The sequence below is a fragment of the Rutidosis leptorrhynchoides genome, chromosome 4 (assembly GCF_046630445.1).
Source record: "Rutidosis leptorrhynchoides isolate AG116_Rl617_1_P2 chromosome 4, CSIRO_AGI_Rlap_v1, whole genome shotgun sequence".
NCBI lineage: Eukaryota > Viridiplantae > Streptophyta > Magnoliopsida > Asterales > Asteraceae > Rutidosis > Rutidosis leptorrhynchoides.
The window spans coordinates 36,078,945-36,104,051 of record NC_092336.1 but is presented as its reverse complement, the minus strand read 5'-3'; positions in this window follow the sequence as shown (position 1 = coordinate 36,104,051).

Sequence of the window (25,107 nt, the reverse complement as noted above, 5' to 3'; positions counted from 1 at the left end):
GCTAGGTTACTTACTTCTTGTTCCAGATTTTGAATAGAAGCTTGTTGATTTCTAAATGCTTGAGCATTTTGTTCATTGGTTTGTTTTTGAGATGTGAAAAACTGCGTTTGAGTTTCAACTAGCTTCGTCATCATATCTTCTAAATTCGGCTTTTTATCATCGGTTTGTTGTGGTGGTTTGTTTTGAAAATTAGGTCTTTGCTGATTGTAAGTATTATTGGATACTTGTTGATTGCTAGGACCTTGTTGGTTGTTGTATGGAATATTTCGGTTATAATTCTGGTTTTGATTGTAAATCGGTCTTGGCGGTTGATAATTATTCTGATAATTATTTCCAGGCCTTTGGTTTATGTATGAAATATTCTCTCTTTGTTCCATTGTTAATTCAATACTGAGACAATCTTTTGTCAAATGTGGTCCTCCACACTGCTCACAACTAATTCGTATAGCATGAATATCTTTAGTCATCTTTTCCATTCGTCTTTCGAAAGCATCTATCTTTGCGGAAATGGAATCTAAGTCATGGCTAGAATCGGCTCTAGCTGCTTTAGATGATCTAATGATATCTTTTTCTTGGTGCCACTCATGTGAGTGGGAAGCAGTATTATCAATAATTTTGTAAGCATCAGTTTCGGTTTTCTTCATAATAGAACCACCAGCTGCTATATCTATGTCTTTTCTTGTAGTGATGTCGCATCCTTGGTAGAATATTTGTACTATTTGGCAGGTGTCTAAACCATGTTGCGGACATCCTCTTAACAACTTTCCATATCTTGTCCACGCCTCATATAGAGTTTCATTTGGCTTCTGTGTGAACGTAACAATTTCTGCTTGAAGTCTTACGGCTTTAGATGCAGGAAAGAATTGTTTAAGAAATTTGTCAATTAAAACATCCCATGTATCGATCGCTCCTTCAGGTAACGATTCCAACCAATCTTTGGCTTCTCCCTTTAAAGTCCAGGGAAATAACATGAGATATATCTGTTCATCCTCCACTTCTCGGATTTTAAATAGTGTGCAGATCCTATTAAAGGTACGTAGATGTTCATTTGGATCTTCCTTCGGCGCACCACTAAATTGGCATTGATTAGTCACCATGTGTAGAATTTGTCCTTTGATTTCATAATCTGGCGCATTAATGTCTGGATGAGTAATTGCGTGACCTTGGCCAGTGCGTTTAGCTCTCATTCGGTCTTCCATACTTAAAGGTTCCAGATTCTCCATAATTGAATTTGTTGACTCGGTATCACTAGATGCTTCAGATTTAATGGTTCGTTCCTCAACAATCTCTGTTTGAATGATTGGTGGTTCCGGAGGAAAGTTTAATGGTTCAGGATCTATGAACCGTTCCTGAATATTTTCTGGATTCTCAATTGTGAGGTCGGGTTCAAAAAATGGATTATCGGAAATTTGAACTGAAGTACTTGGTCGACTGGATGACGATTCTAAAGAAAAATCAACGGCGGTTATATTTGTTAAACGATGTCTTGATCGAGTTACAGGTGGTGAACGTACAAAAGGTGGTGAACGTCTTGCTCGGTGCATTCACTGAATATTCTATTAGTTTTTAAAAGGAAAGAAAAATTATAATAAGTTATCCAATCAATAGACTTTTCTGATTTTGCCCACGTTTCGAATAGCCAAAAGATGCAGCAGAGGGGCAGGATTCGTTTGGTCTCAATATAATTGAGGACTGTTTGGCTCCAATAACCCGGTCCACGTACAAATCCAACTATTACTACGAACCAGAAAATTTTGATGTCTATCAATTTAACCACTTAAAATAAATTTTTCGTAATTTTAAGAAATTAAGATAAGAAGTAGAATAAAATTCTAAGTCCTAAAACTAGAATAGCGAGAAATAAGAGAGAAAAAGAGTTCGTCGAAAAAGGTCGAAAAAGAAAAAAATGGTTGAAAAATAAAAGGTGACGGAAAAATAAAAGAAACTTATCAAAACTTAAAAATACTTAACTAATTTAACCTTATTACTACAACTAACTTAAAATTATAATCGCAAATTGAAATTACTAATTGGAATGATAATTGATACATAGTAAAAGGTCTAAAAATATTAAAGCTTACAGGAAAAACTAAATCCCAAATGGAAATAACTTAAAAAGAAACTAAAACTTAAAAAGGCGTCGCAAAATTCTAAAGCACCTAAATCTTAGTCTAAAGAAAAAGCACTTAAGGAATTCTACGGCAAAGTCTAAAAATATAGGAGTAAAAATAATTATAGCAAAAACTAAGTTTAAAATTAATTATGAGCTAAAAAATACAAATATTACGCTACAACGATTAAAAAGGTACAAAATATAAAAATATACAAAAAGTTGTAAAAAGTACAATTTTTATAAAAATATTATTTTTATATTATTTATTTAATAAAACTATTAATTTTACAATTTAATAAAAACTTATTTAAACTAAATACATAAATAAAAATAAAACTTAAAACTAATAATAATAATAATAATAATTAGGTTTTAATAATAATAATAATTAAAAATAACCCGTGATTAGGGTTTTTGTCCGTGTGTCAGAAGGCCTCCGCGAGTCGCGGCAATTAAAGAGGAAAACCCCGCGAGTCGCGGAGATCCAGAAATCAGTTGACAGGTTTTGTTTTTACGCGTTTTTCTTTATTTTTTTTTTTTTTATTTTCTTTTTTCTGTTTTTAGTTTAAATAAACGATTTTTAATAAAATTTATATTTTTATAAATTAAAATAAAGATAAAGAAACTTATAAAACTTAAATATTTAACAAAATCCTAAAAATACTTATATTTTTGTTTTTCTTTTTATATTTTTGAATAATTAAAACGTAATTTTTTACAAAAACGACTTTTAATAAAAGTAGATAAAAATCTTTTTTTTTTTTTTTATATTAGCGTTGCGCTTCCGGCTTTTAAGATAGTTCCCCGGCAGCGGCGCCAAAAATACTTGATGTTTGAGCAGAGGGGTATAAAATACTATTAATTTTTAGCAGAAAATACTATTAAATACGATACAATTTTACACAAGATATTTATTTATTTATAGAATGGATATACTTAAACCTTGCTACAACACTTATAGGCAGTGTACCTAATCGTACAGTAGTGTAGTTTTTAGTAAGTCCGTTTCGTTCCACAGGGAAATCTTTAAGCAAAGCTCAACGCTATATTAGTTTACTTTTATAAAAATACAAATATATATATAAGTAATATTATTATTATAAAGGGGGGTTTTTACCGTTTAATGACCGGTTTGTCGATTTTTAAACTTTAGTCGCAGTTAAAACCTAATTTAAAATATAAAATAAATACAAGACTTAAATTAAAGCGTAAAGTAAATAACGATAATGAAATTGCGAATAAAAATGCGATAAAATAAAATTGCGATAATTAAAAGGTACGATAATTAAAAGTGCGATTAAATAACAATAAATAAAAGTGCGATAATTAGAAGTGCAATTAAATATAAAATAAAGGAAATTAAATATGAAATAAAAGAATTATGCTTATTTAAACTTCCATAATCATGATGTTTGACGTGTTGATTTTAGTTTTATGCCCATGGGTTAATTGTCCTTTGTCCTGGATTATTCAATATGTCCGTCTGGTTTTTGTCCATAACAGTCCATCAGTCATAAATATAAATTGCAAGTGTCCTTGTCAAATTATTATTATACCCGAAGATAAATATTCCAACTAATTGGGGATTCGAATTGTAACAAGGTTTTAATACTTTGTTTAATGAATACACCAGGTTATCGACTGCGTGTAAACCAAGGTTTTACTACTTTGTTAACAATTACACCAATTACCCTTGAATGTAATTTCACCCATGTTTTAATTATTCTAGTGGCTATTAATCCATTCCCGTATCCGGTTAAATGAACGATTATTCGTACAAATAAATACCCCGCCCATCGTGTCCGATCGAGTGTATATGGTAATTTATAGGGACGCCCAATTGTAAATCTTTATATTAACATTAACAAACTTTCATTTAGTTAAACAAATATAAAGCCCATTAATAGCCCATAGTCTAGTTTCCACAAGTGTCGTTCTTTTGTCCAAACCTCAATTATGGTACAAAGCCCAATTACCCAATTTTAGTAATTAGCCCAACATCATGATTACTTCGTTTTAAATAAGCATAATAATAACTTAGCTACGAGACATTAATATAAAAAGGTTGAACATAACTTACAATGATTAAAAATAGCGTAGCGTTACACGGACAGAATTTCGACTTACACCCTTACAACATTCGCTAACATACCCTTATTATTAGAATTATAATTAAAATTAAAATATAAATTATAAATATAAATATATATTACTCGTATATATTGAGAGAGAGATGAAAAATATGATGATGATTTTGATCAGAATTCGGGTTGATTTATAGCCAGGAATGATTTTTGGGGCTCCGCGACTCGCGGCCAAATAGCCTTCAAACTCCGCGAGTCGCGGAGAGGTATTTTCAGTTTTCACCCTTGGAGTTTCCTGCTGCCGACGGTTTTAAATATATATATATAATATATATATAATTAATATAATTAATTATATATTATATTATATTTATATACATAGTTAACTTGTAATTTTTAGTCCGTTGCGTCGAGCGTTAAGAGTTGACTCTAGTCCCGGTTCCGGATTTTCGAACGTCCTCGCGTACAATTTAATATCTTGTACTTTGCGTTTTGAATCTTGTACTCTTGTGATTTCGAGACGTTTCTTATCAATAATTGGAACCTTTTTGATTGTCTTTTGTTCTTTTGAGCTTTTTGGTCGTTTGCGTCTTCAAATCGTCGAATCTGTCTTTTGTCTTCACCTTTTATTATTTAAACGAATATCACTTGTAAATAGAACAATTGCAACTAAAAGCTTGTCTTTCTTGAGGAATAATGCTATGAAATATATGTTCGTTTTTAGCATTATCAGTAGTCTTATTTTTACTTATGTATTTCATTGTTAATACACTTAATAATATATTTACTTATCATTTAACATAATTAACCAAGTGTATCAATATCTTAATATGATTCATATGTACCTAGTAAGACGTTGTTATAACGATAATCGTTATATATATCGTTTTCGAGTTTCTTAAATTAATAGTCTCATTTTTATGTATATAACTCATTGTTAAAATACCTAATGAGATACATACTTATAATAAAATCATGTTAACTATATATATAACCATATATATGTCATCGTATAGTTTTTACAGGTTTTAACGTTCGTGAATCACCGGTCAACTTGGGTGGTCAATTGTCTATATGAAACCTATTTCAATTAATCAAATCTTAACAAGTTTGATTGCTTAACATGTTGGAAACAGTTAATCATGTAAATAACAATTTCATTTAATATATATATAAACATGGAAAAGTTCGGGTCACTACAGAAAATGACTTGCGTAGTTTTTGGTATATATCCGATTGTTGGTATGTGGTTACTTCGAAAAAGGACGAGTGTGATACTGTAGGCAATCGTATGATAGATTGTCTGACTATTGTGTTGGGTAGATGGAAATAGTAGACCAACTTATGTCAGAATTGACCATTTGATGGTAATCGTAATTGAAAAGTTGGTGTTTGACTCGGTGACAGTAAGAGTTCAATTTGATAAATTTGGATGTTGAGTTGCCAATTGAGAAGACTTGTTGAGTAATGAACCTACTTAGGTAGTGCATGTAGCAGTAATATGTGTTTTGATTTAGTTCTCGATGTGACCATTGGTGAGGATGGTTGCTACCTTTGACCCTTGTGCCTATGAATGACCAGATTCCGAGGACGGAATCTCTTTAAGGGGGTGGATTTGTAACAGACTGAAACTGGGGTTAGAAGTAAGATTACTTAATTGCCCTTAGGTTTATAGTTGTGTTTATATATGCTTTTATTTTAATAATATGTGTATTGTTAATTGAATATGTGGTTAAGACCAGTTTGTGACAAGGGTCACAGAACAGGTTCGTTTGTTTAATTTGGACTCTGTTAGGGCCTCCTAACAAGGTACGAAAGATATTAGATAACTGGTAAATACCCGTGTGTTATGGGGTATGGGTTTATAACCCACATAAGTGTGTAAATATCTGCTTCTTATCTTCATTTCTTGAATCTTCTAAAAACTAGTACGTACCTAAACTTTATCCCATCTCAAACTCTAATTGATCCAAGCTAGAAATTGAATCAAGGGGCTTTAGGAACTGAATTATATCATCTTTGTGATCATTTATCCAGGTTTGATTGATTGAATTCGTGCTTTAATTCTTATGAAATGGGTTTTGGGTGCAAATGGGTTTTTGATGAATTTTGAGCTTGAATCTTCATGTTTTGTATATTTTATGCTTAATTGATGTTAGATATAGCTTCTATAAGGTTTATATGATGTTTTTCATGTGGTTTTGATGTTAGAACTTGCAAAAATCGAGTTTTTGGGCCAAAAACGCGAAAATCAGCGTGCATGAGCTGTTCTTCAGCACCCACAATTTTGACAGGTCACTCGTACGAGTGACCACACTTTTGAGGGTCAACCACATGTATGAGGACTCACTCGCACGAGTGAGGCCTCAGTCACACGTGTGAGCACAGGGTCAGATTTGTGGAAACTTGTTTTGGTCATAACTTTCAAACCGTAGCTCCGTTTTTGATGAATCAAGTATCGTTGGAATTGTAATGAAAAATCCTTTCCAATGGTAAACTAATTAGAAGCTATATCTAAATGTATTTAGGTCATAAATAGAGGTATTAGCGTGTGTGGCTAGTGTGCATGCGTTAATTTGTTATTATGGGTTTAATTCTTGATATAAGCTTATGAATGAATGAATATATGATGAATATAGGTTGGAAAATGTAATTATATGTTGCTATTGATGTTCCTTGTCACTTACAAGAGTGATCCCTCACTCGCACGAGTGAGCTTTCACTCGTACGGTTGAGGCGGTCAACCGCATGGTGAACCGCACGAGTGAGTGACTACTTGAACTGTTATATTTGCTTGTTGGATCGTACGGTTGAGATATGACTTGTACGGGTCATATGTCACTCGTGTGGTCAACCGTACGGATCTACTGTTGTCTAATTAGATATTTGGCCAAGGACCAAACGTACGAGTGAGGTGTCAACCGCACGGTTGAGGTTTCTCAGACGTACAGATGAGCATAACTCGTACGGTTGACAGGTCAGATTGATTAAGTGTTCAAGTGCTTGTTTATTGATGCTATTGTCTTGATGTTGGGATGATATCAAGACATGATTACTGACTTGATTATGTCTATTCTCAGGTGAAAAAGAGAAAGAGAAGACTCAGAAAGATTAGACCTCTGAGAATCTTCAGTTGCTGGTAATTGGTGAGTGGGTCTATCCTCGGATAGAGTTTAAGTAGCAAATCATGCTACTGTGGATTACTCTGATTACTTTGTGTAGTGTAGTGATTGTTATGCTAGATAGATAGTTGCATGCTATGTGAGATATATATGTTGTATATGTGCACTGTGTTTGACACCAGCCATGCCTAGGGTGATTGGGGACTTTCAACCATTCCTAGGGCGATTGTAGTTCGTGTGAGGTCAACCATTCCAAGGGAGGTTGAGTCCAAGTCCTATAGTCTGTTAGTATAGCATAGAAGAACGCATGTGTTGCGTTTGGATAGTTATGCAGAGATTAGTAGGAAGGACTATTGGTAGATCCTAGTCCGATCAGCTAGGTCGTGTGCCCGTACAAGCCGTCGATCCTCATATTGTCATTGTTTGTATGCTTGATGGTTGTAAGCATGTTAGTTGACTGTTGTATGATGGATTGCTTAAGCTTAATCTGTAGATAGATTCCATTCACTTAGCGGTGCGCTAATCCCCCACATTTCTCCCCCTGCAGGTTTAGCTACTGCTACTGGGAACGGAACATGATGTTGAAGGCATGTTTGACTTGGAACTCTGATGTGAACTTTTGTAACGTGTTCTTAATAACGTAACACCGTTTGGTAAAGTAAATGTAATTAAGTAGTTTTTATACTAATGTAATTAAAGTTATGGTTTTACTAAATGAGGCTTCCGCTGTGTTATAAAAAAAATGGCCGGTGTTAGAGGGACCTTCATGTCTTCCTCAATATCCATAATGACGAAATCGACTGGAAACGCGAACTTATCCACTCTAACTAGGACATCTTCAGCTATTCCCCGAGGAATCTTAACTGATCTGTCCGCGAGTTGGATAGTCATTCTGGTTGGCCTTAAGTCATTTAATCCTAGCTTCTTGAATAATGAATAGGGCATTAGGTTTACACTGGCTCCTAAGTCTGCTAACGCATTGCTAATTTGGACATCTTGCAGCTAGCAAGGTACCGTAAATCTTCCTGTATCTCCTAACTTAGGGGGAATTCCATGTTGTAAAACTAACGAGCATTCTTCACTTAAGGGCAAGCTAACTATCTCTCTTAATTTCTCTTTGTTTGAAAGCAGTTCTTTGAAAAATTTAGCGCAGTTTGGCATCTCTACTAAAGCATCTACTAGACGTACATTCAAATGTAAATTCTTAATAATATCCCAATACTTAGCAAATTGTGCTTCTTGTTTTTCCTTCCTAAGCCTACCTGGGAAAGGTATGCGGGCACGCGAAATAATTTTCGGGGCCTTAGGAGAGATAGGGTCCGGTGGATTGACGATTGGGTTAATTGACACAGGTTCCTTATCGAAAAAATCTTGTATGGGTTTATTGACAGTTGTTTCCTTCCCTCCTCTAGTAATTACTAGGGCATCAAACTCACTACACTGTATATCAATTTTAGTGGTTAATCGTTTAAGCGTAAGCTGAAAATTACCAAAGTGTCGAACTTGTTCTAGCATTCTATGACTTGAAGGTTTATCATGTATTGCTTTTTCATAAATTCAGCTAAAATTTCCTTAGAGTGGAGAGTAGGTTTGTGCAACGGGAATATTATATTATGATCCGAGCTATTTTGCTATTTGTGCGCCCATCTAGGGTAAGGATACCTTAGATTGGTTCAAGTAGCATCGGAGTTTCTAGGAATTTGTTGAAATGTCCCGTTCTTATTGATTAAAAACGTTCCATATTAATTGATTTCGTTGCGAGGTTTTGACCTCTATATGAGACGTTTTTCAAAGACTGCATTCATTTTTAAAACAAACCATAACCTTTATTTCATAAATAAAGGTTTAAAAAGCTTTACGTAGATTATCAAATAATGATAATCTAAAATATCATGTTTACACGCGACCATTACATAATGGTTTACAATACAAATATGTTACATCGAAATCAGTTTCTTGAATGCAGTTTTTACACAATATCATACAAACATGGACTCCAAATCTTGTCCTTATTTTAGTATGCAACAGCGGAAGCTCTTAGTATTCACCTGAGAATAAACATGCTTTAAACGTCAACAAAAATGTTGGTGAGTTATAGGTTTAACCTATATATATCAAATCGTAACAATATACCACAAGATTTCATATTTCAATACACATCCCATACATAGAGATAAAAATCATCCATATGGTGAACACCTGGTAACCGACATTAACAAGATACATATATAAGAATATCCCCATCATTCCGGGACACCCTTCGGATATGATATAAATTTCGAAGTACTAAAGCATCCGGTACTTTGGATGGGGTTTGTTAGGCCCAATAGATCTATCTTTAGGATTCGTGTCAATTAGGGTGTCTGTTCCCTAATTCTTAGATTACCAGACTTAATAAAAAGGGGCATATTCGATTTCGATAATTCAACCATATAATGTAGTTTCACGTACTTGTGTCTATTTTGTAAATCATTTATAAAACCTGCATGTATTCTCATCCCAAAAATATTAGATTTTAAAAGTGGGACTATAACTCACTTTCACAGATTTTTACTTCGTCGGGAAGTAAGACTTGGCCACTGGTTGATTCACGAACCTATAACAATATATACATATATATATCAAAGTATGTTCAAAATATATTTACAACACTTTTAATATATTTTGATGTTTTAAGTTTATTAAGTCAGCTGTCCTCGTTAGTAACGTACAACTAGTTGTTCACAGTTAGATGTACAAAAATATATCGATAAATATTATCTTGAATCAATCCAAGACCCAGTGTATACGTATCTCAGTATTGATCACAACTCAAACTATATATATTTTGGAATCAACCTCAACCCTGTATAGCTAACTCCAACATTCACATATAGAGTGTCTATGGTTGTTCCGAAATATATATAGATGTGTCGACATGATAGGTCAAAACATTGTATACGTGTCTATGGTATCTCAAGATTACATAATATACAATACAAGTTGATTAAGTTATGGTTGGAATAGATTTGTTACCAATTTTCACGTAGCTAAAATGAGAAAAATTATCCAATCTTGTTTTACCCATAACTTCTTCATTTTAAATCCGTTTTGAGTGAATCAAATTGCTATGGTTTTATATTGAACTCTATTTTATGAATCTAAACAGAAAAAGTATTGGTTTATAGTCAGAAAAATAAGTTACAAGTTGTGTTTGTAAAGGTAGTCATTTCAGTCGAAAGAACGACGTCTAGATGACCATTTTAGAAAACATACTTCCACTTTGAGTTTAACCATAATTTTTGGATATAGTTTCATGTTCATAATAAAAATCATTTTCCCAGAATAACAACTTTTAAATCAAAGTTTATCATAGTTTTTAATTAACTAACCCAAAACAGCCCGCGGTGTTGCTACGACGGCGTAAATCCGGTTTTACGGTGTTTTTCGTGTTTCCAGGTTTTAAATCATTAAGTTAGCATATCATATAGATATAGAACATGTGTTTAGTTGATTTTAAAAGTCAAGTTAGAAGGATTAACTTTTATTTGCAAACAAGTTTAGAATTAACCAAACTATGTTCTAGTTATTACAAGTTTAAACCTTCGAATAAGATAGCTTTATATGTATGAATCGAATGATGTTATGAACATCATTACTATCTCAAGTTCCTTGGATAAACCTACTGGAAATAAAAAAAATAGATCTAGCTTCAAAGGATCCTTGGATGGCTTGAAAGTTCTTGAAGCAGAATCATGACACGAAAACAATTTCAAGTAAGATTTTCACTCGAAATAAGATTGTTATAGTTATAGAAATTGAATTAAAGTTTGAATATGATTATTACCTTGTATTAGAAATATAACCTACTGTAAGTAACAAAGGTTTCTTGATCTTGGATGATTACTTGGAATGGATTTAGAAAACTTGGAAGTAAACTTGCAATCTTGAAAGTATTCTTGATTTTATGAAACTAGAACTTTTGGAATTTATGAAGAACACTTAGAACTTGAAGATAGAACTTGAGAGAGATCAATTAGATGAAGGAAATTAAAGAATGAAAGTGTTTGTAGGTGTTTTTGGTCGTTGGTGTATGGATTAGATATAAAGGATATGTAATTTTGTTTTCATGTAAATAAGTCATGAATGATTACTCATATTTTTGTAATTTTATGAAATATTTCATGCTAGTTGCCAAATGATGGTTCCCACATGTGTTAGGTGACTCACATGGGCTGCTAAGAGCTAATCATTGGAGTGTATATACCAATAGTACATACATCTAAAAGCTGTGTATTGTACGAGTACGAATACGGGTGCATACGAGTAGAATTGTTGATGAAACTGAACGAGGATGTAATTGTAAGCATTTTTGTTAAGTAGAAGTATTTTGATAAGTGTATTGAAGTCTTTCAAAAGTGTATGAATACATATTAAAACACTACATGTATATACATTTTAACTGAGTCGTTAAGTCATCGTTAGTCGTTACATGTAAATGTTGTTTTGAAACCTTTAGGTTAACGATCTTGTTGAATATTGTTAACCCATTGTTTATTATAACAAATGAGATGTTAAATTATTATATTATCATGATATTATGATATATAATATATCTTAGTATGATATGTATACAGTTAAATGTCGTTACACCGATAATCGTTACATATATGTCTCGTTTCGAAATCATTAAGTTAGTAGTCTTATTTTTACATATGTATTTCATTGTTAATACACTTAATAATATATTTACTTATCATTTAACATTATTAACCAAGTGTATCAATATCTTAATATGATTCATATGTACCTAGTAAGACGTTGTTATAACGATAATCGTTATATATATCGTTTTCGAGTTTCTTAAATTAATAGTCTCATTTTTATGTATATAACTCATTGTTAACATACCTAATGAGATACATACTTATAATAAAATCATGTTAACTATATATATAACCATATATATGTCATCGTATAGTTTTTACAAGTTTTAACGTTCGTGAATCACCGGTCAACTTGGGTGGTCAATTGTCTATATGAAACCTATTTCAATTAATCAAGTCTTAACAAGTTTGATTGCTTAACATGTTGGAAACACTTAATCATGTAAATAACAATTTCATTTAATATATATATAAACATGGAAAAGTTCGGGTCACTACAGTACCTACCCGTTAAATAAATTTCGTCCCGAAATTTTAAGCAGTTGGAGGTGTTGATGTATCTTCTGGAAATAAATGCTGGTATTTCTTCTTCATCTGATCTTCACGCTCCCAGGTGAACTCGGGTCCTCTACGAGCATTCCATCGAACCTTAACAATCGGTATCTTGTTTTGTTTAAGTCTCTTAACCTCACGATCCATTATTTCGACGCGTTCTTCAATGAATTGAAGTTTTTCATTGATTTGGATTTCGTCCAACGGAATAGTGAGATCTTCTTTAGCAAAACATTTCTTCAAATTTGAGACGTGGAAAGTGTTATGTACAGCCGCGAGTTGTTGAGGTAGCTCCAGTTGGTAAGCTACTGGTCCGACACGATCTATAATCTTGAATGGTCCAATGTACCTTGGATTTAGTTTCCCCCGTTTACCAAATCGAACAACGCCTTTCCAAGGTGAAACCTTAAGCATGACCAATTCTCTAATTTCAAACTCTATATCTTTTCTTTTACAGTCCGCGTAGCTCTTTTGTCGACTCTGGGCGGTTTTCAATCTTTGTTGAATTTGGATGATTTTCTCGGTAGTTTCTTGTATTATCTCCGGACCCGTAATCTGTCTATCCCCCACTTCACTTCAACAAATCGGAGACCTGCACTTTCTACCATAAAGTGCTTCAAACGGCGCCATCTCAATGCTTGAATGGTAGCTGTTGTTGTAGGAAAATTCTGCTAACGGTAGATGTCGATCCCAACTGTTTCCGAAATCAATAACACAAGCTCGTAGCATGTCTTCAAGCATTTGTATCGTTCTTTCGCTCTGCCCATCAGTTTGTGGATGATAGGTGAAATGTCCCGTTCTTATTGATTAAAAACGTTCCATATTAATTGATTTCGTTGCGAGGTTTTGACCTCTATATGAGACGTTTTTCAAAGACTGCATTCATTTTTAAAACAAACCATAACCTTTATTTCATCAATAAAGGTTTAAAAAGCTTTACGTAGATTATCAAATAATGATAATCTAAAATATCCTGTTTACACACGACCATTACATAATGGTTTACAATACAAATATGTTACAACAAAATAAGTTTCTTGAATGCAGTTTTTACATAATATCATACAAACATGGACTCCAAATCTCGTCCTTATTTAAGTATGCGACAGCGGAAGCTCTTAGTATTCACCTGAGAATAAACATGCTTTAAACGTCAACAAAAATGTTGGTGAGTTATAGGTTTAACCTATATATATCAAATCGTAACAATAGACCACAAGATTTCATATTTCAATACACATCCCATACATAGAGATAAAAATCATTCATATGGTGAACACCTCGTAACCAACATTAACAAGATGCATATATAAGAATATCCCCATCATTCCGGGACACCCTTTGGATATGATATAAATTTCGAAGTACTAAAGCATCCGGTACTTTGGATGGGGTTTGTTAGGCCCAATAGATCTATCTTTAGGATTCACGTTAGGGTGTCTGTTCCCTAATTCTTAGATTACCAGACTTAATAATAAGGGGCATATTCGATTTTGATAATTCAACCATAGAATGTAGTTTCACGTACTTGTGTCTATTTTGTAAATCATTTATAAAACCTGCATGTATTCTCATCCCAAAAATATTAGATTTTAAAAGTGGGACTATAACTCACTTTCACAGATTTTTACTTCGTCGGGAAGTAAGACTTGGCCACTGGTTGATTCACGAACTTATAACAATATATAAATATATATCAAAGTATGTTCAAAATATATTTACAACACTTTTAATATATTTTGATGTTTTAAGTTTATTAAGTCAACTGTCCTCGTTAGTAACTTACAACTAGTTGTCTACAGTTAGATGTACAGAAATAAATCGATAAATATTATCTTGAATCAATCCACGACCCAGTGTATACGTATCTCAGTATTGATCACAACTCAAACTATATATATTTTGGAATCAACCTCAACCCTGTATAGCTAATTCCAGCATTCACATATAGAGTGTCTATGGTTGTTCCGAAATATATATAGATGTGTCGACATGATAGGTTGAAATATTGTATACGTGTCTATGGTATCTCAAGATTACATAATATACAATACAAGTTGATTAAGTTATGGTTGGAATAGATTTGTTACCAATTTTCACGTAGCTAAAATGAGAAAAATTATCCAATCTTGTTTTACCCATAACTTCTTCATTTTAAATCCGTTTTGAGTGAAAAAAATTGCTATGGTTTCATATTGAACTCTATTTTATGAATCTAAGCAGAAAAGTATAGGTTTATAGTCAGAAAAATAAGTTACAAGTCGTTTTTGTAAAGGTAGTCATTTCAGTCGAAAGAACGACGTCTAGATGACCATTTTAGAAAACATACTTCCACTTTGAGTTTAACCATAATTTTTGGCTATAGTTTCATGTTCATAATAAAAATCATTTTTCCAGAATAACAACTTTTAAATCAAAGTTTATCATAGTTTTTAATTAACTAACCCAAAACAGCCCGCGGTGTTACTACGACGGCGTAAATCCAGTTTTACGGTGTTTTTCGTGTTTCCAGGTTTTAAATCATTAAGTTAGCATATCATATAGATATAGAACATGTGTTTAGTTGATTTTAAAAGTCAAGTTAGAAGGATTAACTTTTATTTGCGAACAAGTTTAGAATTAATTAAACTATGTTCTAGTGATTACAAGTTTAAACCTTCGAATAAGATAGCTTTATATGTATGAATCGAATGATGTTATGAACATCATTACTACCTCAAGTTCCTTGGATAAACCTACTGGAAATGAGAAAAATAGATCTAGCTTCAAAGGATCCTTGGATGGCTTGAAAGTTCTTGAAGCAGAATCATGACACGAAAACAATTTCAAGTAAGATTTCCACTCGAAATAAGATTGTTATAGTTATAGAAATTGAATTAAAGTTTGAATATGATTATTACCTTGTATTATAAAGATAACCTACTGTAAGTAACAAAGGTTTCTTGATCTTGGATGATTACTTGGAATGGATTTAGAAAACTTGGAAGTAAACTTGCAATCTTGGAAGTATTCTTGATTTTATGAAACTAGAACTTTTGGAATTTATGAAGAACACTTAGAACTTGAAGATAGAACTTGAGAGAGATCAATTAGATGAATAAAATTGAAGAATGAAAGTGTTTGTAGGTGTTTTTGGTCGTTGGTGTATGGATTAGATATAAAGGATATGTAATTTTGTTTTCATGTAAATAAGTCTTGAATGATTACTCATATTTTTGTAATTTTATGAGATATTTCATGCTAGTTGCCAAATGATGGTTCCCACATGTGTTAGGTGACTCACATGGGCTGCTAAGAGCTGATCATTGGAGTGTATATACCAATAGTACATACATCTAAAACATGTGTATTGTACGAGTACGATTACGGGTGCATACGAGTAGAATTGTTGATGAAACTGAACGAGGATGTAATTGTAAGCATTTTTGTTAAGTAGAAGTATTTTGATAAGTGTCTTGAAGTCTTTCAAAAGTGTATGAATACATATTAAAACACTACATGTATATACATTTTAACTGAGTCGTTAAGTCATCGTTAGTCGTTACATGTAAATGTTGTTTTGAAACCTTTAGGTTAACGATCTTGTTGAATGTTGTTAACCCATTATTTATTATAACAAATGAGATGTTAAATTGTTATATTATCATGATATTATGATATATAATATATCTTAGTATGATATATATACAGTTAAATGTCGTTACAATGATAATCGTTACATATATGTCTCGTTTCGAAATCATTAAGTTAGTAGTATTATTTTTACATATGTATTTCATTGTTAATACACTTAATAATATATTTACTTATCATTTAACATAATTAACAAGTGTATCAATATCTTAATATGATTCATATGCACCTAGTAAGACGTTCTAACGATAATCGTTATATATATCGTTTTCGAGTTTCTTAAATTAATAGTCTCATTTTTATGTATATAACTCATTGTTAAAATACCTAATGAGATACATACTTATAATAAAATCATGTTAACTATATATATAACCATATATATGTCATCGTATAGTTTTTACAAGTTTTAACGCTCGTGAATCACCGGTCAACTTGGGTGGTCAATTGTCTATATGAAACCTATTTCAATTAATCAAGTCTTAACAAGTTTGATTGCTTAAAATGTTGGAAACACTTAGTCATGTAAATAACAATTTCATTTAATATATGTATAAACATGGAAAAGTTCGGGTCACTACAGTACCTACCCGTTAAATAAATTTCGTCCCGAAATTTTAAGCAGTTGGAGGTTTTGATGTATCTTCTGAAAATAAATGCGGGTATTACTTCTTCATCTGATCTTCATGCTCCCAGGTGAACTCGGGTCCTCTACGAGCATTCCATCGAACCTTAACAATCGGTATCTTGTTTTGTTTAAGTCTTTTAACCTCACGATCCATTATTTCGACGGGTTCTTCAATGAATTGAAGTTTTTCATTGATTTGGATTTCGTCCAACGGAATAGTGAGATCTTCTTTAGCAAAACATTTCTTCAAATTTGAGACGTAGAAAGTGTTATGTACAGCCGCGAGTTGTTGAGGTAGCTCCAGTTGGTAAGCTACTGGTCCGACACGATCTATAATCTTGAATGGTCCAATGTACCTTGGATTTAGTTTCCCTCGTTTACCAAATTGAACAACGCCTTTCCAAGGTGAAACCTTAAGCATGACCATTTTTCCAATTTCAAACTCTATATCTTTTCTTTTACTGTCCGCGTAGCTCTTTTGTCGACTCTGGGCGGTTTTCAATCTTTGTTGAATTTGGATGATTTTCTCGGTAGTTTCTTGTATTATATCCGGACCCGTAATCTGTCTATCCCCCACTTCACTCCAACAAATTGGAGAACTACACTTTCTACCATAAAGTGCTTCAAACGGCGCCATCTCAATGCTTGAATGGTAGCTGTTGTTGTAGGAAAATTCTGCTAACGGTAGATGTCGATCCCAACTGTTTTCGAAATCAATAACACAAGCTCGTAGCATGTCTTCAAGCGTTTGTATCGTCCTTTCGCTCTGCCCATCAGTTTGTGGATGATAGGCAGTACTCATGTCTAGACGAGTTCCCAATGCTTGCTGTAATGTCTGCCAGAATCTTGAAATAAATCTGCCATCCCTATCAGAGATAATAGAAATTGGTATTCCATGTCTGGAGACGACTTCCTTCAAATACAGTCATGCTAACTTCTCCATCTTGTCATCTTCTCTTATTGGCAGGAAGTGTGCTGATTTGGTGAGACGATCAACTATTACCCAAATAGTATCAAAACCACTTGCAGTCCTTGGCAATTTAGTGATGAAATCCATGGTAATATTTTCCCATTTCCATTCTGGGATTTCGGGTTGTTGAAGTAGACCTGATGGTTTCTGATGCTCAGCTTTGACCTTAGAACACGTCAAATATTCTCCTACGTATTTAACAACATCGGCTTTCATACCCTGCCACCAAAAATGTTTCTTGAGATCCTTGTACATCTTCCCCGTTCCAGGATGTATTGAGTATCTGGTTTTATGAGCTTCTTTAAGTACCATTTCTCTCATATCTCCAAATTTTGGTACCCAAATTCTATCAGCCCTATACCGGGTTCCGTCTTCCCGAATATTAAGATGCTTCTCCGATCCTTTGGGTATTTCATCCTTTAAATTTCCCTCTTTTAAAACTCCTTGTTGCGCCTCCTTTATTTGAGTAGTAAGGTTAGTGTGAATCATTATATTCATAGATTTTACTCGAATGGGTTCTCTGTCCTTTTTGCTCAAGGCGTCGGCTACCACATTTGCCTTCCCCGGGTGGTAACGAATCTCAAAGTCGTAATCATTCAACAATTCAATCCACCTACGCTGCCTCATATTCAGTTGTTTCTGATTAAATATGTGTTGAAGACTTTTGTGGTCGGTATATATAATACTTTTGACCCCATATAAGTAGTGCCTCCAAGTCTTTAATGCAAAAACAACCGCGCCTAATTCCAAATCATGCGTCATATAATTTTTCTCGTGAATCTTCAATTGTCTAGACGCATAAGCAATCACCTTCGTCCGTTGCATTAATACACAACCGAGACCTTGCTTTGATGTGTCACAATAAATCACAAAATTATCATTCCCTTCAGGCAATGACAATACAGGTGCCGTAGTTAGCTTTTTCTTCAATAATTGAAATGCCTTTTCTTGTTCATCCTTCCATTCAAATTTCTTCCCTTTATGCGTTAATGCAGTCAAGGGTTTTGCTATTTTGGAGAAATCTTGGATGAATCTTCTGTAGTAACCAGCCAATCTTAAAAATTGACGTATATGCTTCGGAGTTTTTAGGGTTTCCCACTTTTCAACGGTTTCGATCTTTGCCGGGTCCACCTGGATACCATCTTTGTTCACTATGTGACCGAGGAATTGAACTTCTTCCAACCAAAATGCACACTTTGAAAACTTAGCTTACAGTTTTTCTTTCCTCAATACTTCTAGCACTTTTCTCAAATGTTCTTCGTGCTCTTGATCATTCTTTGAGTAAATAAGTATGTCATCGATGAAAACAATGACAAACTTGTCAAGATATGGCCCACTCACTCGGTTCATAACGTCCATGAATACAGTTGGTGCGTTAGTCAATCCAAACGGCATAACCATAAACTCGTAATGACCATAACGCGTCCTAAAAGCAGTTTTTGGAATATCATCCTCCTTTACTCGCATTTGATGATATCCAGAATGTAAATTGATCTTCGAATAAACTGACGAGCCTTGTAGTTGATCAAATAAGTCGTAAATTCTCGGCAGTGGATAACGGTTTTTGATGGTAAGTTTGTTCAACTCTCTGTAGTCAATACACAACCTAAATGTACCATCCTTCTTCTTGACAAATAAAACAGGAGCTCCCCATGGGGATGTGCTTGCTCGAATGAAACCATGTTCTAATAGTTCTTGCAGTTGGCTTTGCAGTTCTTTCATCTCGCTGGGTGCGAGTCTGTAAGGAGCACGAGCTATTGGTGCAGCTCCTGGTACAAGATCTATTTGAAATTCAACGGATCGATGTGGGGGTAATCCCGGTAATTCTTTCAGAAATACATCGGGAAATTCTTTTGCGACGGGAACATCATTGATGCTCTTTTCTTCAGTTTGTACTTTCTCGACGTGTGCTAGAACAGCATAGCAACCTTTTCTTATTAGTTTTTGTGCCTTCAAATTACTAATAAGATGTAGCTTCGTGTTGCCCTTTTCTCCGTACACCATCAAGGGTTTTCCTTTTTCTCGTATAATGCGAATTGCATTTTTGTAACAAACGATCTCTGCTTTCACTTCTTTCAACCAGTCCATACCGATTATCACATCAAAACTCCCTAACTCTACTGGTATCAAATCAATCTTAAATGTTTCGCTAACCAGTTTAATTTCTCGATTCCGACATATATTATCTGCTGAAATTAATTTACCATTTGCTAATTCGAGTAAAAATTTACTATCCAAAGGCGTCAATGGATAACTTAATTTAGCACAAAAATCTCTACTCATATAGCTTCTATCCGCACCCGAATCAAATAAAACGTAAGTAGATTTATTGTCAATAAGAAACGTACCCGTAACAAGCTCCGGGTCTTCCTGTACCTCTGCCGCATTAATATTGAAAACTCTTCCGCGGCCTTGTCCATTCGTTTTCTCCTGGTTCGGGAAATTTCAAATAATGTGGCCCGGTTTTCCACATTTATAACAAACTACATTGGCATAACTTGCTCCGACACTACTTGCTCCGCCATTACTCGTTCCGACACCATTTGTTCCTTTCGTTCTATTAACCCCTGGTCCGTAGACCTCACACTTCGCCGCGCTAAGACCATTTCTTTTACACTTGTTGCAAAATTTGGTGCAGAACCCCGAGTGATACTTTTCACACCTTTGGCATAGCTGCTTCTGATTGTTGTTGTTGTTGTTGCGGTTATTATTGTTGTTGGGATGATTGTTGTAGTTGCTGTTGTTGTTGTTGTTGTTGTTGTTGTTGGGCCGTTTGTTGTAGTTGCAATTGATGTTGCGATTGTTGGGATAATTGTTGCGATTATTTTTGTAATTGTTGTTGTTGTTGTATTGGTGATTCTTATCACCATTTTCCTCCCACTTTCTTTTGACTTGCTTCACATTGGCCTCTTCAGCCGTCTGTTCTTTAATTCTTTCCTCAATCTGGTTCACTAGTTTGTGCGCCATTCTACATGCCTGTTGTATGGAGGCGGGCTCGTGTGAACTTATATCTTCTTGGATTCTTTCCAGTAATCCTTTCACAAACGCGTCGATCTTCTCTTCCTCATCTTCAAACGCTCCCGGACACAATAGGCACAATTCTGTGAATCGTCTTTCGTATGTGGTAATATCAAATCCTTGGGTTCGTAACCCTCTAAGTTCTGTCTTGAGCTTATTGACCTCGGTTCTGGGACGGTACTTCTCGTTCATCAAGTGCTTGAATGCTGACCAAGGTAGTGCGTACGCATCATCTTGTCCCACTTGCTCTAGATAGGTATTCCACCATGTTAACGCAGAACCTGTGAAGGTATGCGTAGCGTACTTCACTTTGTCCTCTTCAGTACACTTACTTATGGCAAACACCTATTCGACCTTCTCGGTCCACCATTTCAATCAGATCGGTCCTTCGGTTCCACCAAATTCCAAAGGTTTGCAGGCAGTGAATTCTTTATAGGTGCATCCTATACGATTTCCTGTACTGCTAGATCCAAGGTTATTGTTGGTATGTAGTGCAGCCTGTACTGCGGCTATGTTTGAAGCTAGAAAAGTATGGAATTCCTCTTCATTCATATTCACGGTGTGTCGAGTAGTCGGTGCCATTTCCTTCAAAATAGTCAAATGGAACAAGTTAATCATACAGAATATTAAGAGTAGTTAATAGTATTTCGTAGCATAATATGAACTCATTTATAAAAGCTTTTTCTTCATATTAGCGTTTTATAAGTTTAAATTCGGGTAGTACCTACCCGTTAAGTTCATACTTAGTAGCTAATATACAATTCAACTACTACAATTCTATATGAAAAACTGATTATAATAATATTTCGCGTTCAAACTTTTATACAATATTTTACAAACTTACAATACCGCTTATTTTACATAAAGCATGAAATATAGCACACAATAACTTTGATACAAGATATTTGTGAAGATAATTCTAGCTAGTACACAAGTCGTTCAGCAAAGGCAATAAAGACACGTAATTCATACGTCCAGAAACAAGTCATGCATTCTGGTTTTACTAGGACTACTTCCCATCCTTAGTCTTGTGGAACATAACCGTTATGGCCGTTGATAAGACAACGTGTTGTATCATCGTCAAAGGGACGAGGGTTACGTAATGACCAACAGTCTCGTAATAACCTAAAAACCTCATTTCTTACCCCAATTACCGACTCCGTCACTTATGGGAACGTTTTGTTTAATAGTTGTAGCCCGATGTTCTTTTTCTCACTTTGATGAGAAGCGAACATTACTAACCCGTAAGCATAGCATGCTTCTTTATGTTGCATGTTAGCCGCTTTTTCTAAATCATGAAGTCCTATATTCGGATACATTGAGTCAAAATAATTTCTTAACCCGTTGCAAAAAATAGCATTTGGGTTCCCCGCAATATATGCGTCAAAGTAAACACATCGTAACTTATGGGTTTCCCAATGTGATATCCCCCATCTTTCAAACGAAAGTCTCTTATAAACCAAGACATTCTTGGAACGTTCTTCGAATGTCTTACAAACTGATTTCGCCGTAAATAGTTGTGCCGAAGAATTCTGACCGACTCTAGACAAGATTTCATCAATCATGTCTCCGGGTAGGTCTCTTAAAATATTGGGTTGTCTATCCATTTTGTGTTTTTATACTGTAAAATAGACAAGAGTTAGATTCATAAAAAAAATACTTATTAATACAAGCAATTTTTACATATACCATAAAGCATAAGCACACTATATTACATCTATTACACCACACGAATACAACTATCTTATTCCGACTCGCTCGTTTCTTCTTCTTCGGTTTTGGTTCGATTTGCCAAGTTTCTAGGGATATATGATGTTCCCCTAATACGAGCTGTCGTTTTCCACAACGGTTTATGTCATAACCCGTCCTTAACCATAAGAACGTGTTAGATAACGTATGATTTCATTGCGAGGTATTGACCTCTATATGCGACATTTTTAAAAAAGGAAAACTGCATATATTATACATTACAAACCAAACCATTATTTTTGTTACAAGCTTTAGACAATAAAAAGATGATTATCGTTTAGCGTTAATCTTCGACTTACAAACTTTACAAATGATAATAACAACACGATTTCTAGCATATTTTACAACACACGTTCTCGGATATGCAGTTTTATTTTTGACACAAGTATGAGTACGCATGATCCTGCTTAGATTCAACATAATGCAGCGGAAGCTTTAATTATCACCTGAGAATAAACATGTTTAAAAACGTCAACATAAAGTTGGTGAGATATAGGTTTAGTGCGCAGCAATATATATATATAGACCACAAGATTTCGTATATAAACATTTCAATAAAAATATTCTAAGTGGTTGAGCACTTGGTAACCATACTTAACATTTTCACGTCGCATATTCCCTTTAATATGAATTCTTACTACACCGTACCAAGTGTAGTCACAAAACGAAGTACTGTGCAACCGTTGAATACTGGTCGTCCAGTCCGGTTGGGGTTGTCAGGCCCGATAGATCTATCAACAGGATTCGCGTTTACAATACCGCTGTAAATAACAGTTACCAAGCTACAGGGAAGTATGCCAGTGGTACAACTCAACGTAGAATATATTTTTCAGTTACTTGTGTCCATAACGTAAAACATAAAATACATGTATTCTCATCCCGAAATATTTAGAGTTTAAAAGTGGGACTATATACTCACTCTTGTCTTGATGATATATATATATTTTGACTCGGTCTTCCGGTTGATATCACGAACCTATCCATATATAATATATCAATATGTTTTCATTTTAAAACAAACGTTATATATATATATACTTGTTATACTTTTAATATTTTGAATATTTCCTTAGTCCGTAGTTAGCATTCCGATGTTAGTAATTCAATTTTTAATGGTTCATTTTTAGATGTTTAATATACCCGCAATAAACAAAACCCCCAACGAAATAAATAAAACCCCATCGTATATGTATTGGTCGAGATTAATCTTGACCCATGGTACCGGTGTTGTCAAATGACGTGTTGCGTACATAAAGTACCGGTGTTGTCAAATGACGTGTTGCGTACAATCATGGGATCTTATGATTAATCTTCTCGTGTTGTTTACGGGTGATCCTGAACCATATAAAATTGAATTATAAGTACATATATATAAAATATCATGTTATCTTAGAAATATGTGATTTATATCATTTTTTTCCAATTGATCCCGTAGTTGAAATGATCTAGGATAACCAATTTTGTTTCGGTCATAGTTTCTTCGTTACAAATCCGTTTTCGTTGATTCAAATTGCCATCTTCTTGGATCGAGTTCTTCTTTAAGACTATGAACTGTAAATACCTTTGTTTGTATTCAAAATCATACGGCATAAGTGAAACATTAGTGAAACATATGAAGTTAAACATTTTTGTTACAACAAAATCATTTAATGACCATTTTTCTAAAAATACTTATACTTTGAAAAACCAAGTTTTACCTTGTTAAATTAGTATATACATAAGTTATATTACAGGTCTTGAAGTATTTTAAAAGTTAAGTTAGAAGGATCTATTTAGTTTGCAAACAAGTTTGAAAACATTCAAACTATGTTCTTGTTGTTAAACTTTTGTACCACAAAATAAGATAGCTATATATATATGAATCGAATAAGGTTATGAACATAGATTCTACCTCAAGTTCCTTGGATGAAGTTGCTGTAAGAGAGAAGTAAGAAGCTAGAATCAAAAGGGTGATGGAAGTGGATGAAAGATTGGAAGTAAGTTGGTGTTCTTGGAGGGTTTTCTTGAAGTGTTTTTGTATGGTTTTCTTATGGTGTTTTAGTATGGTTTTTGAAGCTAGATCTTCATGGAACTTTGCTGGATTGTTGAAGGTGTTTAAGGATTATAAGTGTGTGTGTTTTATCTAAGAGATTGAAGTAGTAAATGAATCAAAATGATGGTGCATATATATACCTCAAAAACGTGTTCCATGGGAGACATGGACAAAATTCCCATGTTGTATTTTTGTGTATTTGTCATGCTTGCTTCCAAAATCTAATTACCTAGCTCCAAGGGCAGTAACAAGGGTTGGTTAGGTGGTGATTTGATATGTATTTACTATTAGTAAATACGTATAGAAGCTAGGTATGATACGAGTACTTATACACTAGATATACGTATAGAAATTTTGTGAAAAATGGAATGAGGATTCAAATATAGCTATCTTTTGTGAATACACTTATATGGTTTTATGTATTTAAGTCTTTAAAAGTGATTAAATACATTACTTATACAATATATGTATAAACATTATATGTTATAAGTATTTAAGTCAAATAACGTTACGTATTGTTATCGTTTTGAAAACTTAAGTTAGTAGTTTCAAAATATACT